Source organism: Colobus angolensis, unplaced genomic scaffold, assembly GCF_000951035.1.
Source record: "Colobus angolensis palliatus isolate OR3802 unplaced genomic scaffold, Cang.pa_1.0 Scaffold108, whole genome shotgun sequence".
Classification (NCBI taxonomy): Eukaryota; Metazoa; Chordata; class Mammalia; order Primates; family Cercopithecidae; genus Colobus; species Colobus angolensis.
Window position 1 is genome coordinate 3,221,710 of NW_012111808.1, and position 17,046 is coordinate 3,238,755.

General features: G+C 36.8%; 1 long non-coding RNA gene across 1 annotated transcript in view; it reads right to left on the reverse strand.

Annotated features, from left to right (window-relative positions):
• Positions 1-1,163: 1,163 nt before the first annotated feature.
• LOC105516850 overlaps positions 1,164-17,046 on the reverse strand; it is a 32,291-nt gene continuing 16,408 nt past the window's right edge. Inside the window, exons 2-4 of the long non-coding RNA XR_001002554.1 lie at positions 11,689-11,779; positions 11,359-11,555; positions 1,164-3,146 (exon numbers count right to left, since the gene is read on the reverse strand). This is a non-coding gene — a long non-coding RNA (uncharacterized LOC105516850). The remainder of the gene's footprint in view (positions 3,147-11,358; positions 11,556-11,688; positions 11,780-17,046) is intronic.

Here is a 17,046-nt window from a genome sequence, read left to right on the forward strand (position 1 = left end):
CAACTAATTAAGGATTACTATTCAGAACATATAATGAAATTCTATAAATTATTTTTAAAAAATCAGTGTGAAAATGAACCAAGGATATGAACAAGAAATTCACAGAATAGGTAACCCAAATGGCAGGTACATGCATGAAAGCTTTCTAATCACACCAGGAATTATTGATATTCGAATTCAAACTGATGCAGGGCAGGTGAGCCCCAAAACTGGGCCTTAGTCTGGGCTGGTTTTTGGCTTCGCTGGGGAAATAATTCAAGAGTGAGCTGGTGGTAGAAGAAAACAAGCTTTACTGAGGACTGCTCCTGGAAGTCAGGGCTACCCTCTAGGCAGTGTGTTAAGAGCAGCGGCTCAGGGGCAGTCCTGCAGTCATATTTATTCTCACTTTAAGGGGCAGGCTAATTAGAAATTTCTAGAAAAAGGATGGTAATTTCCAGGTTGTCTCCATGGAAAAGGGTGGTGTCGCCATGGCAATGGTAAATTGTTATGGCTTTAGTGGTTGTGTCTTATGGAGAAGTGCTTTAGGTGCCTCCTCCCTGTTTCAGCTAGTCCTCAATCTGATCCAGAGTTGAGTCCTGCCTCCTGCCTCAAAACCAATCAGATTAGTAAAAAGGAGTTTGGCAAATAAGTGAAGTAACAGGAATTTTTAGGAATTGTCAAAATCACTTTTGAGAAAAATGTGTCAATATCTAGTCCAGTAGAAGAGAATGCTATCCCTCACCCATTTCTACATATATCACAGGAACTCTCATACTTTTATACAAGAAAACATATATAATAATGTTAATGCAATATTATATCATATATTGATATATCACTTCTCCATAGGGAGAATGGGTTTTAAAATTTGGTGTATTTATGGAAAAGATGGCCTTATAGCTTTTAAAAGGAATGTGCTAGAGTACTATGCTTTCAATCATTAAAATTTAAAAACATCTTAAGCAATAAAGAAAACAAGCATAGGATAATACATACAGTATGATGCCATTTATATGAAGTTTGCCACCATGCAAAAAACATGCTATATATTGTTAATGAACATTTATGCATGGAAATAATCAACATCGAGCTGATGTTTACCAGATTTTCAGTTTGTTCAGATTTAGCTTAGGGATCACTTCTGGGAAAGGAAATAAGAAAATGAGACACAGGAACAGTATCTAGGCATGGTTCAACGTTTTAACGATTATTTACATTAGTTCTTAAAATTATCAGAAACAAGTGTACAAAAGGGTTAAGATTTTATAAAGCTGGTGAAAGTTCCTTATGTTAATTTTTATTCCTGATACATTTCATGTAGATGATAGAGAAGAACAGAATGAGATTTTTCCGAGGTGGAGTGATGATTATGGATTTATGAGTGATGAAGAAAGCTTTGGAAGTCAAACGATGTTACAAACTCATGAGGCTCCTGAGAGAGTTACTGCTCCACTTCACCAAGTGTGCTTTTTTCAACATCCTCTCCTTTCCATCACCTCCAGCCACTTCCAGATTAATATATACTTCTGGATTCAGACAACTTGAGAAGAAGGAAACCAGTATTTTCAGGCACACTCTTCTTGGGGTGGATGTGACTGGAATTTACTTGTCAAGATTACAGAGACAAAAGACATTTTCAGATGGTAACTGATTGGAGCCTTAGGTCATGAAGCTCTATGGTTCCCAATTGGAGATTTGCAGAAATAGTTACAGGAGTGGCCAATGTCACCCCCTAATACTTCCAATACCTTCGTAGAAATTGAGCAGTTATCCAAGCAAGGTCTATGAAGGCCAGATAATGTTTTCAGTTTCTTACCTTTGTATAGAATTATGTATTGATGTGGTTTTATCAGCTACCACTTATTGTTAAGGGGCTCTTATAACATGGACTCATATAACATTATAGGAATATCTGAGCATCTTAGGGAAAAATAATGTAAGAATCTAGTAGCTTAATTGGGAAAAGTTGAGAAGTATAGATTTGTATCAATGACTTTGAAAAAAAGAGATGCAGAGCGATTTCATGATTTACTCAATCAGTCAGATAGGGCAGAGCCAGGGCATAAGCCAGGTTCTCCTCATGCTTAGTTCAAGGGTTCGTCCCACTAGTGATAGTCCCCTTTTTAATACTGTCGAGTGTTAGGGTCAGGTTCTAATTCACTCCAAAACCACGACCTAGGCTGAGGCAACACTGGATACAGAGGCAGTGTGTTGCAGTAGCAAGAGCACTGGATTTAAGGTCATGTGTCTGTTTTTGAGTCCTGGAGATTCTGCTTACTGGCATGTAGCCTTCAGTCTGCCTCTTCTTTAGAAAAGAATTGCACTGAAAAGCATCTGCCCAGGCTGCAATTATTTCTCAGTACCATCCTCTTGTATCCAGATGAGGACCAGGTGACATTCTAGTCATAGGATATCAACAGATGTTATGTGTATCAGTTCTGGATCAAAGAGCTTAAATCAAGGAATGCCTGTTCCAATTCCTCATTCTCCACCTGCTTGTTGGATGCAGAAGATTTGAAGACTAGAAGCCACAGATCCAAGGAGCCTAGATCCCTGAAATACCTTGTGGATGACTCTTCATCTACCCAGAACACCATATGGTGCCATAGGATAATCAAAAAGTAAGATTTATTGTATTAAGTTCTGAGACTTTGGCATTTATTTGTTATAGCTGCTAGCATTATCTTAACTAGTGTATAAGTTCCATGGGTTTTAATGTGTCACTCCTTCCTCTGTGCTTCAGTTTTCTTATTTGAAAAAAAGAATGAATAATACCTAGATTCATACAGGATTGTTGTAGGTCTCCAAAGGGATGTAACAAGGTGCTTTATAAACTGTAAGGTGACGTTATTATCTTTGAAGCAAATTGAGGGCAGCCACTTAGAGCTCTACAATTTAAATATCCTCAGAGCAATTACAGGAGGCAGAAGAGGAATCTTTCTGCAGCTGCCAGAAAAGTCGATTTAACTTTACAATTTAACTGCACCACTCTCCCTCTGTAAGCTTCACCTTTGCTTTTCTGTATTGACACATTTTCAATCAATCAATCAAAAAATAATTAATCCACAGTTCTTCAGTGCCTATCATGTTCAGGGCATGGAGTTAAGATGCTCCTGATTCTTGTGCATTTAGTTCCAACAATTAATGTTGTCTTCCATGTGTTTCCCCTGTTATGAAGTAAAGGATAAAAGGCATACAAAAAATAAAATAAACTTAATCATAATCTCACTGCAGCTATAACCACACATGGGTGAAGATTTTTCAAGCCTTTTATTTTCTATAATAATGTAAATCTTTTACCATTCTCTACACACTGCTTTGTAAATATTCTTTTTTTCACTGAAAATATCATACATGTATTTTCTAAGTCAATAAATACAGCACTATATACTCATTTTTCTACTAGATATAAGAATTTCACTGTATGGATATTTGATGATATCAAATCAATCTCTATTGATAAACATTTAGGTGATTTAATTTTTTAATATTATAAAAAACACTGCAATTTTTTTTTACACAGGTATAAATCTTTGCCATATTTGCTTGATAATTTTCTCAGGAGAAAAAATCCTAACATTTGTATTTCTTTTTTTGTTTGTTTATTTTTATTTTTATTTTATTTTTGAGACAGAGTCTCACTCTGTCACCCAGGCTGGAGTGCAGTGGCGTGATCTTGGCTCACCGCAACCTCTGCCGTCCAGGTTCTAGTGATTCTCCTGCCTCAGCCTCCCAGGTAGCTGGGATCACGGGCATGTGCTACCACACCCAGCTAATTTTTGTATTTTTAGTAGAGATGAGATTTCACCATGTTGGCCAGGCCTGTCTCAAACTCCTGACCTCAGGTAATCTTTCCGCTTCAGTCTCCCAAAGTGCTGGGATTACAGGTGTGAGCCACCGCGTCTGGCCTAACATTTGTATTTCTGCCTCAAAATATATGCATAGTTTTAGAGCTTTTTATCCAGAGTGTCCAATTAACTCCAGAAACGTTTTTACCTTTTTTATTCTCCAATAACGCCAAGTATTTATTTCTATTTGTAAAAATCTTCTGTATATAAAAAAGTGAAAGGCAATTAGTGCCCTGTACAGGGTTGTTTGTTCTGGTCTTTGCATCTTAGAACATATTCCCAAGATAATATCATTTCTCTGGTATAGTCCTCACTTCCTTCTCAGTGTCTGCTCCTCCTTCAGAACTGAGCTCTTGAGCATGTCCCTTTCTCCTCAGAGGCTTCCACAAAACCTGGGCACCCAGATTCACTCCATGATCAAAACCTCCTCTTTGACATTTTTCCTCTCTCTACTGTTTTCTCCATCAAGGCTATAATGCCCATGGTGAACATTTATCATCTAAAAATCTAATAGAGAGCATTATTTAATTGATGTAATTTGCTAAACTGTAAACGTCAGATAAGGAGTTAATTTAAAAGGTTAATTTAAGGGTTAGCATAAGGGGCTAACTTACAGCCCCACAGCCTATAATCCTGGTAATGGGTCATTTCAATAGAGATTCTTCTTGATGAAAGACTTTCTAATATTTCAGTTTTGGATGCCAAGGGCTAGCTGTACAACAAGGCTTTGGGAATTCATGTTTATACCATAGATTGTTTTCCAAACTGCAAAAGAATAAAATTCTAACAGTCCCTTTATGAATGACTGCTTAGTCTGTTTTGTAGACTAAAATGACCCTAATCAATAAATATTGATCACTTGAAGCAGTTTTCGTGATGTACAGGTTATGATCATTGTTCATATTGAGCTTTCATTTCATGTGACAAGTTCTTTTCCAATGTAACAAAGAAAATACAACCTAGCACTCACGAATTTTATAATTCAAATGAAACAGCACAGATAACAAATGCAGAAAATAGTGAAGGAAATGGGTTAAGTGTATTTGAAATTAACCTACATAAAACCTCCCAGTTGCCATGTTTCAGTGACTGAACCGCACATTGGCTGTTTCTGGTGGGAAAATGCACTCTGGTGTGATTTACTGAGTTGCATCGTTCTTGCTACCTGAAAAGTAAAAATAAATTAAAGCTTTGTTAGTATTTATTTTAATCAGTTACTAAGTAAATGCAATTAAATGAGAATATTGTAGTGTTATTTACAATATACTCTGAATATAAATATTGTCCTTGGTAGAATGTGGACATCTGTTATACAAACTGACATGACTTCGTAGGGACATTTAAGCAGCTCTGTTCTTAATTGTCAAGGAAGCCCTTGGGGTCTCGTTTGTGGTATTTGTAGATTTTTTACAGGGTATTCATTATTAACAATTATCATTAAAGGATCAACCTCATTCACAGTTTTTAGCTTTGTGAGTTCTGCTGTGTCTTACCTGGGTCAGAGATCATTGGAATTTGAGTTAGTAAAATGTAACAAAGTCTGTTGACTCATTATAATAGTGCAAATAATGAAAATGGCATATACGTCATATATGTCTTTCATATACATCACAAATAATTTTATGTCATGTAGAATATTGATGGTAATATTAATACCATATTTTACTGAAAAAGCAAGTTACAGATTGTGGTAGTAGCTGTAGGATACTAATACAGGTTCTGGCACCTACTTGGAAGTTGAGGAGTTTTTCTTGTATGCACACAGTAGATTACCAGTCAGCAATAAAAGGGATTGAGCTGTTGATGCATTCAACAACATAGATGTCCACTGATATGTACTCTCCTGCTGATGGACATTTGTGATGTTTCTGCTTTTTGGCTACTATGAATATGGCTGCTTAGAACATTCTTATTCCAGCAGTCTTTTATTGACATATGCATTTATTTATCCTGAATATATACCTAGGATGGAATATATGTAGCAGTTTAAATGCATTAGGAAATGCCACACAATTTTCCAAAGTGGTGGTACCATTTTATACTCTCATCGAGGATATGCACACCAGAACTTCCTGCTGTTACTCTTTACATTTTGGCATTATACTTCTTGTGTAGTAGCATCTCATTGTGGTTTTAATTTGCAGTCCTTGATTACTAGTGCTTTGGAGTGTCTTTTCATGTCTTTATGGACCATTTAGATGTCTTCTTTGGTGAAGTGCCTATTCGTGTATTTTGTTCACTTTAAAAATTTGTTTTTTATATTTTTATTACTAATTATCCTCTTAGTATCAATTTATGGGAGTTATTTATATATTCTGGACATAAATTCTTTATCAAAAATATATATTTTTTCTCCCAGACTGTGACTTGCCTTTTTATGTTTTTACTAGTGTTTCTCAATTAAAAAATAGTTAGTAACTCAAAAAATGGTTGTAGTGTTTAACCTACTAGTTAATCCATAAATAGATGTATTTTTCCATTACCTAGTAAAACACATGATAAATAAGATCAACAGTGATTATTTCTGGTAGAAGTTACTTCTGTGGATTTTATTCCCCCTAAAGGCTAATTATGAAACTGTATCCTACATTTTCTACATCAGCCATTTATTTTCTAGATGATCTTGATTCTAGCAAATGAACATCATGAAAGTCTTTTGCCTCTTTCTTTCTGGTTGATTGGTCATTTGAATCATTGATGAATCACTCAGGCTCAATGATGACAGGATTATCTCAGCTGGCTCTGGGGCATTTCAGAAATCATGCTTCCGGAATTTTTTCTCACTCTTCAAAAAGAAATTCTTGAAAACTGATGCTCAGAAATTAAGCAACTTTCTCCCATAACATCTGAAAGTTTGAGAGACATAATCTGGCAAAGGTGGCAGCAACACTAGATGAAGTCACATTGAGTCTGTAGGGAAACTCTTGTTTCCAGGAGCAGCAAGGAGTTAAATGACACTGTAGTGACTCCTGAAACATAGCAATAATGTACCTGGATGTTTGCTTTGTAGTTAACATAAATATTAATAACATGATTTCATTTCAAGTAAATAACCTTGTATTTTGTTCACTTTAAAAATTTGTATCTGTGGGATGTGTCTGTGGTTAGCCAGAGAGCAGATAGAGCTGAGAATGTGACCCCAGCAAGAAGAAATATAGTTATTTCTGAACTACATCTGCTGTTACTATGACCATCCAGTTTTACTCCCTGATGATGGTGTCTTGGCGTAAGAGGACGATGACTGCTACTGGCATAGACTCAGAGTTCCAAATGGAAGAAAAGGAAGAGGACAAGACTATGGGAGACAATGCAAGTAGCTGATAGTGATCAACAAGGATGTTGAATGACTGAAGAGTTCAAACTTGTTACAGCTGTTTACTTGACATGTTTTGGTAATTTGAAAATCCATTCTCCATTCTATTTTTAATTACTGAATTATCGGAAATGTGTTGGGCCTAATTTAAGTAGCCTGATAAATTTTGCTTTAACATAAACATTTGAGTACTAGGTGATGTTATTGAATGTTCAGGAGACAGCAGAGTTCATGAGACAGACATGAATTCTTGACCTTGAAACTTGGTCTATTGGGGAAGACACTTAAAAAGTAGTGTGAACTGAAATTAATGTTGCCAGGGGAATTTCAGAGTGATGTGGGAGCACACACAGCTTGGGTACCTGTCTTAGAGTTGGGTTACAGGGAAGACCTACCTAAGGAGTGTCACTAAGTGGAACGCAATGATAAATAGCAACTAGCCTGATAAAGGGGGCATGGAGAAATGGAGTCTAGAGAGCAGGGTGAAGAAATAGCTGGTAAAATGTGAAAAAGTGATATTTAGAGGGAAAGTCTCATTTTGCTGGACTTTCAGTGTATTCTGGTTAAAATGTAAACAACGTGGTACATTTTCACATTCATGGAAAATCTATTACATAAACAATGTATATGAATATGGCAAAGAAGTTTCTCTCAAAGTAAAAAAATCCCCTCAAATATAGATACTTTTAAGTTTTTAATTGATGCCTTCTTACAAATTCTTCTCACTAACAATCAGAGTTGGTCACAGTTGGGCCTCACTCAGTCTATTTCTTCTCTCACCTGATCTCCCATGCAGGTACTATGGTTTACTTATTACTGCTTTTCTCCCCCTAATTGTCAAGTTTCCATAAGATTTTCCTGAATAAAGAAATATTGAAACAAACCCCTTAGATTATCCTGGGATTTTATTTAAAAAAAAAAGTTGCAGGAATTCCATTCTTTTTCAACGCCCTCGAGCTGATTCCTCACTTCCTTAAGGGGAAATATCAAGTTATAGAAATCATATAAAGAGATCACTACCATAGCTGATTTATTACATTTTTACCTCTTTTACCTTCAGTATATTTTAAGTAGCATGTTGTAATTAATTCCTGTTATTTTCTAGTCAATAAAACCAACTTTATCTTAAATCCATCTATAGTATTTGTCTCTGAGATGTACCTCTATCTGCATTTATAGCAAATTCATGCTTTATGCAACAACTGGTTCCCCACAGTGCGCTGCGTTCACCTTCATTTCTCTGAAGTGACAAACAACAAACAACTTCTGTTTCCCAGAGCAGCTCATACTTATTTTTGAAAGTAGCAGTCTTGAAACAGAAGAGCTTATAAGCCTCAACAGAGAATGAGAAGACTCTGAAGGAGGAAGGGATAAAGGACCATGTTCAAGTGGTTATTTTTTCGAAGTACAATAGTCTACAGATTTTTTGGTTGCTCTAAAAGAGTCTGTGAGTCTTTCCTTTATCCATCTACTGAAAACAAGTGATGTGTTAAAAAGAGTTTAGATACAAGAACCCAGGAATATATGACTGCGTGCGGACATACAGAAAACCCAAAATACAGAAGAGAGTAATCTGTTTTACTTTTCTCCTGTAGCTTCTCTATGTTATTATGAGTTTATCTACTTCCTGGACATTTATGGTACATTGCTATAGTTTGAGATAAAAAAGAAGATATGCTGACTTTTGGATCTAATTTTTATCAATTTGTAACAGGAGAATTGGAGGCATTAGAAAGAACCAGATTACTAGGATGCACAAGGCTTTGTGAATTATCACAGCTAATATAAACTGACTTTTTGGTAATTCTCAGCCTGGAACAAGCATTCTCCATTCCTGCTGCTTTTCAGATTTTCATGGTGCTTTAGATCTGGTACCCGCAATACAATTCCTGAGGCCACCATAATGTAAACATACATAAAAGTGATGAAAAAGAGAGAGGAGCAGAGCCCATTGGAGAAGAAGGGAGGACTGTGTATTGATGGAGGAGGAGGTCAACCAGGGCGTGTGGGCCTGGCATTCCCAGTGGAGGGAGGCATCGTTGGCCAGTAAAGGGGAAAAGAAGCCTTCAGGCACAATGGGAACGTCTGAAAAGAAAGAGAGATATGTATGTATGTAATATAGGATGGAAGAAGGGACCATCAGACATTGCTTTTGTCCTCCTTAAAACCATTTTTTAAATTCTGGCTATCAAGGCAATACATACCATCAGAGAAAACACAAAGTATAGACTAATAAAAACATTCTTAGGATTTGGGAGAGGTGACTCGCACCTGTAATCCCAGCACTTTGGGAGGCTGAGGTGGGCAAACTGGTGGAGCCCAGGAATTAGAGACCAGCCTAGGCCACATGGTGAAACTGGATCTTTACAAAAAATAAGGCTGGCAGGCGTGGTGGCAAGTACCTGTGGTCCCAGCTACTCAGGAGGCTAAAGTGGGAGGATTGCTTGAGCCTGGGATGTTGAGGCTGCAGTGAGCTGAGATCATGCCACTGCACTCCAGCCTGGGTGACAGAGGGAGATCCTGTCTCAAAAAAAAAAAAAAAAATTCTTAGGAATATTCAGGAAAATGTAGAAGAAAGCACCTTTGTTCCAAAGAAATCACTTATAAAATTGATAGCGTAACATGAGCCACTATTCCTTTGTACTACGCTCTCTGGAATTGGAACCAAATAAATGTACCTTCCTCTCACACCCTGCCTAGTCACAGTCCCATTGAGGAAACTGAGGCAGCCTTCTACATTCAGTTCAACAAATGGTGATTCCAGATAAGAGAGCTTACTGAGGGGCTTCAGTAGCTCTGACTTGATCTTTATTCATGTTGCTTGATTGTAATCTTACCGGAAGCATTCATTAATGTTTTTTGAAACCTAAACAAATAGACCTGTTTTCTTCCAGATTAAATTTTTCTGTAGAGTTTAAATGTATTATCTTTCTATCCAGGATCAAATCAAGGTGTTAAGAATCTATAAGATCTTTTGAGAAAGTAGTTTTCTCTTTTACAAAACTGTTACACATTCCTCTAATAGACTAAGTGGAGCCACAGCTAAGGTTTGGTCTTGTCTTGCTGGGCTAAAAAAATATGAGTTCACTACATCTGTTAACGTATCTCCTATGTCTTAAGGTTTTGACTTCTGAGGAGGACATGGAAAAATTGCAACCTGTTATGGAATCCAAATATATATAATTAAAAAATTTTACATGTGCATATATGTAAAATTTAAATTTTACTTATATATAATTTTTAAATTTTACTAGTTACATTAATATGTTAACAGTCAAGAATAGGGGATATTATTTTGTTAGAAAATGAGGACAAAAATATACTTCTTTTTTTAAGAAAAAAATCTCTATCTGGCTTCAATGTAAACCTTTAAGTGGCTTACATTTGGACGTCTACTGATAGATTTCATTTCACGGAGACTTTTCAGTAAATACTCATTCTTTGTTTCTTGAGAACTTTTATAACTTGGTTTTCCTGTAATTCCTGTAAAACCAGAAATAAAGCTCTGAAAGTTGGAGAGTAAATTATCAATAGCCCAATGCACTGGTGGTGTACTCCAGGGAACACTTTCTTTTTTTTCTTTGTTTTTTTTTTTTTTTTTTTTTTACTGGAAGGCATGAATTTTCTAAAAACAGTCACTCTGTCTGCATATGTATCTATGCATGTAACATATGGCACTTGTGAATATATAGGGTTACCTTATTACCATGGGTTACCAGTGGCAACATGTGCACTGAGCTAAATCCTTCTCGGATTTTAATATTCTGTCTGTAAGAGATCAGAAGATAGTGAAAATGGACTAGTCTGGCACAAAGTATATGGTGTTTTAAATGGACATTTTATATGCATATATAATACAACCGGTGGAAACAGAGCAAAAGATCAAGAAAGCATCATGTATATCTCAGCTGAAAAAGGAAAAAGAAATTAGGGAGCTAGCTTCTCCCTGTGCCCTACTTTCTGTTGGCCATGCCTTTGGATCTCTCTGTGACAATCCATCACAAGACGTCACCGAACAAGGTTCTTCTAGGCTTCTGCAGCTAGGGAGAAAGCACGTGATAAAGAACAGAGGCTATAAGTGGGCAAGAATGTGTCTCTTCTCTGTAATGGGAATTTAAATTTCGGGAAAGTACTCTGCCAGTTTGATTATTCCACTTAACAAAAAGAATTTAGCCATTTTTCATTCACAAGGCTATTCACGTACAATCCACATTTTACCTTCTTGGCCTGGAAAATAGAACTCTTCTGAATAGAGAAGGCTAAATACAATATCCTAGAAAAAAGGGAATTACTCCTCTTAGCAATTTGCATGCAGATAGCTCTCCATTATGCATGAGCTGCTTCTTTGGTTTTGAATGATCAGTGTCTCCGCTGTTCTTTCTTCTCCCTTCTGTTTCCACCATATTGGCATTTCACTGCTCATTAATAATTGTGGGAAGGAAAAAGAGAATGCATTAATTGATGACTGCATCAATCAATACACCACTTTCCATTGGTATAGAAGTCTGGTGGCATTTTTAAAAAGGTAGATATTCTTGGTTAACATACCAGTGGGAGGTGGGGAGCAGGTTGTGAGTATTCTTCTCCATCATTAGAGAACAAGATAGTCATCCGGCTTTCCTGAGACATAACAAATACCCTAAATAAAAAGTTACAGTAAATAGCAATCATACACCTTTGAAATTTCTATCTTGAAGAGACATGAGGCTGGGTGCAGTGGTTCATGCCTATAATCTCAGTACTGTGGGAGGCCGAGGCAGGAGGATTGCTTGAGGCTGGGAGATTGAGACTAGCCTGGGCAACTTGGTGAGACCCTGTCTCTACAAAAACTAAAACTAAAAATTAGCCAGGCACGGTGATGTGCACCAGTAGTCCCAGCTACTTGGGAGGCTGAGGGAGAAGGATGGCTTGAGCCTGGGAGTTTGAGGCTGCAGTGAGCTATGATTGTGCCACTGCACTCCAGCCTGGGCAACAGAGTGAGACCTTGTCTCAAAAAACAAACAAACAAAAAAGAAAAGAGACACAACAAATAGTTTTAGTAGAGTAAAACCAGGATTGACAATTTTCAGATATGTGTCTTACGTCCAACTCCAGTATACACACAGTATGTTCTCCGCGCATACAGAGAGGTGGATAATTGTTGTGTAATGGCAGGCTGGAATTAGACAAAGCACCACTTCGCCAATATATTTGATACAAGCCATTCAGGTTCTACTATGACCCAGGATGCTTTCTCAGACAAACAGTGCTGCCTGTCATGTGAATTACAGAACTGCCAGTAGGATCAAACCCTCCTGTCCATTTAAATGGGTTATTTGGGGTAAATTGGCTTGAGACCATTTCCACACATTCTTTGATCACCGTGTGCCTCTGCTCTCACATAAGAGCAAGCATCTGTACAAATGTACAATGTATAGGTCATAGCACGTGCTAGCAACACATAGATGAATAAAATTCCTGAAAGAGACTATTATCCAGTTAGAGGAAAAGAAATACAATACTAAGAAAGTGAAATAACAAGCAAGATAACAGACCAAGTGCCAAGAAAAAGGTACAGATATTATGTGCTGGTGAATTCAAAAGAAAGGGAGAAATTGCTGAGAACGTATTGGAATGTTCAATGAAGGTCCTAGAGGAAGAAAGACAGTTCGAGTTAGGCTGAAAGAAGAGATATGGGAAGAGGAGGAAGCATTTCAAGTGAGGAAAATGGCAGACTCAATAGCCCAGATGTGGCAAGGAGCATGGCGTTTTTGGGAAAGAAGGACTCACCTGTACTGAGTGGAGCAGAGAACTCACATAGGTGATAGGCAGGGAGTGAAAAGAGGGCAGAAGTTCATGACCAGGCTAAGTTTTTGGGCTCAATCCAATGCACAGTATCTTTAAAGTCTTTGCAAATCCATTGCAAACACTTTAAAGTGTTTATCTTTAAAAATTGGCCAAAGATATCCTTTAGGTCAAAGAATGTGGCAGTGGTTAAGGAGAAATTAGCCAGTTGACTGATTATGACTGTCCCCTGTACTAAATCTTAAAACAGGCCCACAGAGCACTCTTTTGCAGACTATTGGACCATAAATGGGAGAGCCAGGATTCACACCCTCATTTGTTATGTCCAGAGCACAAACCTAATCACTGCTTGTACCATCGGGGTATGATAGTTATAGAAGTTTGAGTGGAAAGAACCATGGCAGGGATTATGTTATATGAAAAATGACATTTCATCTTTTCATTATTATTAACAACCATGGTGATTGTCCTGCTACCTCCCGTCTGAGCTTTCCAGTCTTCAGCAGGCTTTCAAGTACATCATATCTCTTGATCCTCACAACAGCTCTGTTAAGTAGGCAAGAATTTTAAATTATAAAGTTATTTCTGGGTTCCCAATTATCTGTGCAATTAATCCTGGTTACATATGCAGTGCTTTCATTTGTATTGTCGTAAAAATTATAATGAACAGTTTGCCCTTCTTTTTTTCCAAAATAGTTTAAAATTCAGGACAGGTTGTTGAAATTCTCTCCAAAAGAGTGGGCTTATTTTAGCACTGCATTTTTCTCAGATTAAGAACCTCGGTTCCACATCAAAATAAAAGCTTGGATGCCACAAAGAATCATTTAGGACAAGGCACTGCATCTTTAACATTCCTTAATTATGACCAGATAAAGCAATGCACTTGGAAATCTTTGGAGAATAGGCAGGTGACCTGCTACATGTGTTTATTTATCTAAAACGATTTAACAATTTACAACCATATCAACTCTGGTCTGCCTGTCGTGGGCATTTTCCAGGACTATTTCATTTGGTCCACATCAGATTTTCCTTTCACATCAACTTACCCTGCAAGCAGTATACTTTTGTTTTCCTTGTTGCTGAGCCAAAACTTGCCCATACCTCTTGAGTAAATTAAAGATAATGCTGTAAAATACATGCTTAAAATTCCAGTCTGCCGCAGACTAACTTCATTGGTATGAAACTCAGATCCCCTCTTATTAAACACTGTTAAATATTCTCTTCATTTTCAAGACAAATATGAATAGAAACACAACTAAACATGTACTGTATTAAAATCATTGATTCACAATATTTAAATTTTCAGCTAGCCTCCAATTAGCAGGCTTTCCAATATTTGAACAGAAGACCATTTTAATGTAATTACAAACACATTTTAGGCATCTAAATTTTTTGCATAATTAGTTCCCTATTAAACTATTTATGTAGCCCTTTTTCCATCAGAAACAGAGAAAGCAGAACAATTTTATTCCTTACTGTTACAATAATTAACTATGCAAGTAGAACAGCATATTAATAGAGTATAATTTGTTTACATTTAAAAGAAAATTGTGTTAGATTAGCATAGCAAAAGACTATTTCCATATCCAGGCAGTAATATGCAGGCCTAATATCAATTTACAGTGTAGTTAAAGAATATTATTAATAAAGTAATATAGCATAATTCTGTTTGCCCCACCATATTTCACAATGTCCTTAATTACAGCTAATTCCATTGAGACTAATTTGGGTGTTATTAAGCAGTAGACACAGGAATCTTAAATACAACCTTTGCTAATAATGAATTTAAAAGTTACCATAGAACTTGTTCTTATAAAACATAGGTACAAGATGAGTATTTGTATTTTCACCCCAGGGTAAAATCTATAAACATACACGTAATTGAGATCTGTAAACAAACTTTTCTGGATCCAATGTATTGTTCTTCACTCAATAAGAGGTTTATTGTAAATAAATACAGTGCACGTGAGATGGGAATTAAGTGACAATTTGGAGTGGCACTATAAAATTATCTTAGGTGAAAATTCTGCTTATTAACAGCTTGATTTTTTTTTTTTTTTTTGAGACAGTTTTGTTCTTGTTGCCCAGGCTAGAGTGCAGTGGCATGATCTCAGCTCACTGCAACCTCTGCTTCCTGGTTTCAGTGATTTTTACACCTCAGCCTCCTGAGTAGCTAGATTCCAGGCACCCACCACCATGCTCGGCTAATTTTTGTATTTTTAGTAGGGACAGGGTTTCACCATGTTGACCAGGCTGGTCTTAAACTCCTGACTTCAGGTGATCTGCCCACCTCAGCCTCCCAAAGTGCTGAGATTACAGGCATGAGCCACTGCACCTGGCCTGATATTTTTCAGTTGAGAAATGGCTAAACTACATTATGTGTTAGTATTTTCCCTTAAGGGAAATTAATAACAATACCTCTTACTAAAGAACACATTTTACTTGGCACTGTCTAGCCACTTGTGTCATTTTTTCAGTTGAAGAAAGTCAATCTATTAATAAGTGAAAATTTTCGCCAAAGAGAATTCTAGGTTACCAGTACAAATTGTCACACACTTGACATCATCTATCCCATCTCACCTTCAGTGTGTTAATAATTAACCTCTCCTTGAGTGGATGAAAATACCCCGGACTCAGAAAAACTGGGTGCTATACAGGCGCTATCATCAGTCCTCAAAGCAACCCTTGTAAGGTAGGAAATATTGTATCTCTTTTTCTAGATGAGGAAACTGAGTCTCAGAAAGTTTCAGGGATTTACTAGAGGCCAAGAAACTAGGAGTCAGTGACGTTTCTAACCAAGACCTATTGTGGTTTCAAAGTTCAGCCTTTACAGATACCATGCTGTTTCTTTTTTAGGATATATGCCTTTGATCTATTCCAAAGTGGACTGAAAAAAAAATTCGTTAGGCTTTGTTGCCTTTTTGGGAGCACTTCAGTGTGCTCTCTCTGTTTTGAATTAAGCTTCGACGTGGAACTAGATAATGATGACTGTTTCTATTTTCTATGACACCTGTGTAAAAATCAGTGCAGGCAAACAATATGATAATGTTCCAATTTCTCCTCTAATATGCCTGCCTATATATATATTTTTTTTTGAAAGAAAAACTGGGATGTTAAATGTGAGTGAAATAGCTCTGCCTAGAATTCTGAGTAGTATGATTTCCAATCTGCCATTTGTCTTCTGGCTAATTCAAGATTCAGAATTGGTCATTAATAATATTTGAAAAGTAGAGGCCTGACATTGATAATATTTGAAAATTATTAGGTGTTTAATAGACACAGAGCAACAAATACTTAATTTTCAGGTTGCTAGTGAACATGCTTGAGGTTTAGCTCCTTTTTTCAGACTTTGCTTGTCTTCCCTATTACCTGATCCTTTTTTACATTTTGTAAATTAGAATGGTGCTACCCTTTTGTGCATCTCTAAGGGTGATATGAAAATTGGTTTACCTTTCTTTAGTGGACACTATGAATTAAATGGTAAAGGACCTATAGATAGGCTAGATGGTGAGGCAAAGCTGCTGTGGGATGAGGCTACTAGCTCTGGGGTCAGAGGCTCAAGACCTTAACTCTGCCACTTACTAGCTATGTAAACTTGGGCAAGTCACAATCTCCTAGAGCAGTGGTATCCAATGGAGCTTTCTGCTGTAATAGAAATACTCTATATCTGTGCTATTCAATATGTTAGCCATGACACCTACGTGGCTACTGAGTACTAGAAATATAGCTAGTGTAATAGAGAAGCAGAATTCAAACTTTTATTTAATCTTAGTAATTTAAATTTAAATAGCCGCATGTGGCTAATAATTAACTTATTGGAGAGTGTAGTCTTGGAGCACCAATCAACAAGCTCATGAATTAGTGATAAAAATGATTTCTTGCAATACTTCAGAATATAGCTGTGGGCTTAAATAAGATCATATATGTAATGTGATTTGTGAACTCCTCAAATATAAGTCATTAATATAATACCAATGATGATGATATCAGTAATGGTCACTGCTTGTACATAGGGCACAAACTAGAAAATCTCAGGTTACCAAGCTTGAACTTTAGAACTGGCTTCTACTTTTCTCCTTTCCATAGTTGTGTGGATCTGTGATCCGCACTTCCTGGGGGCAG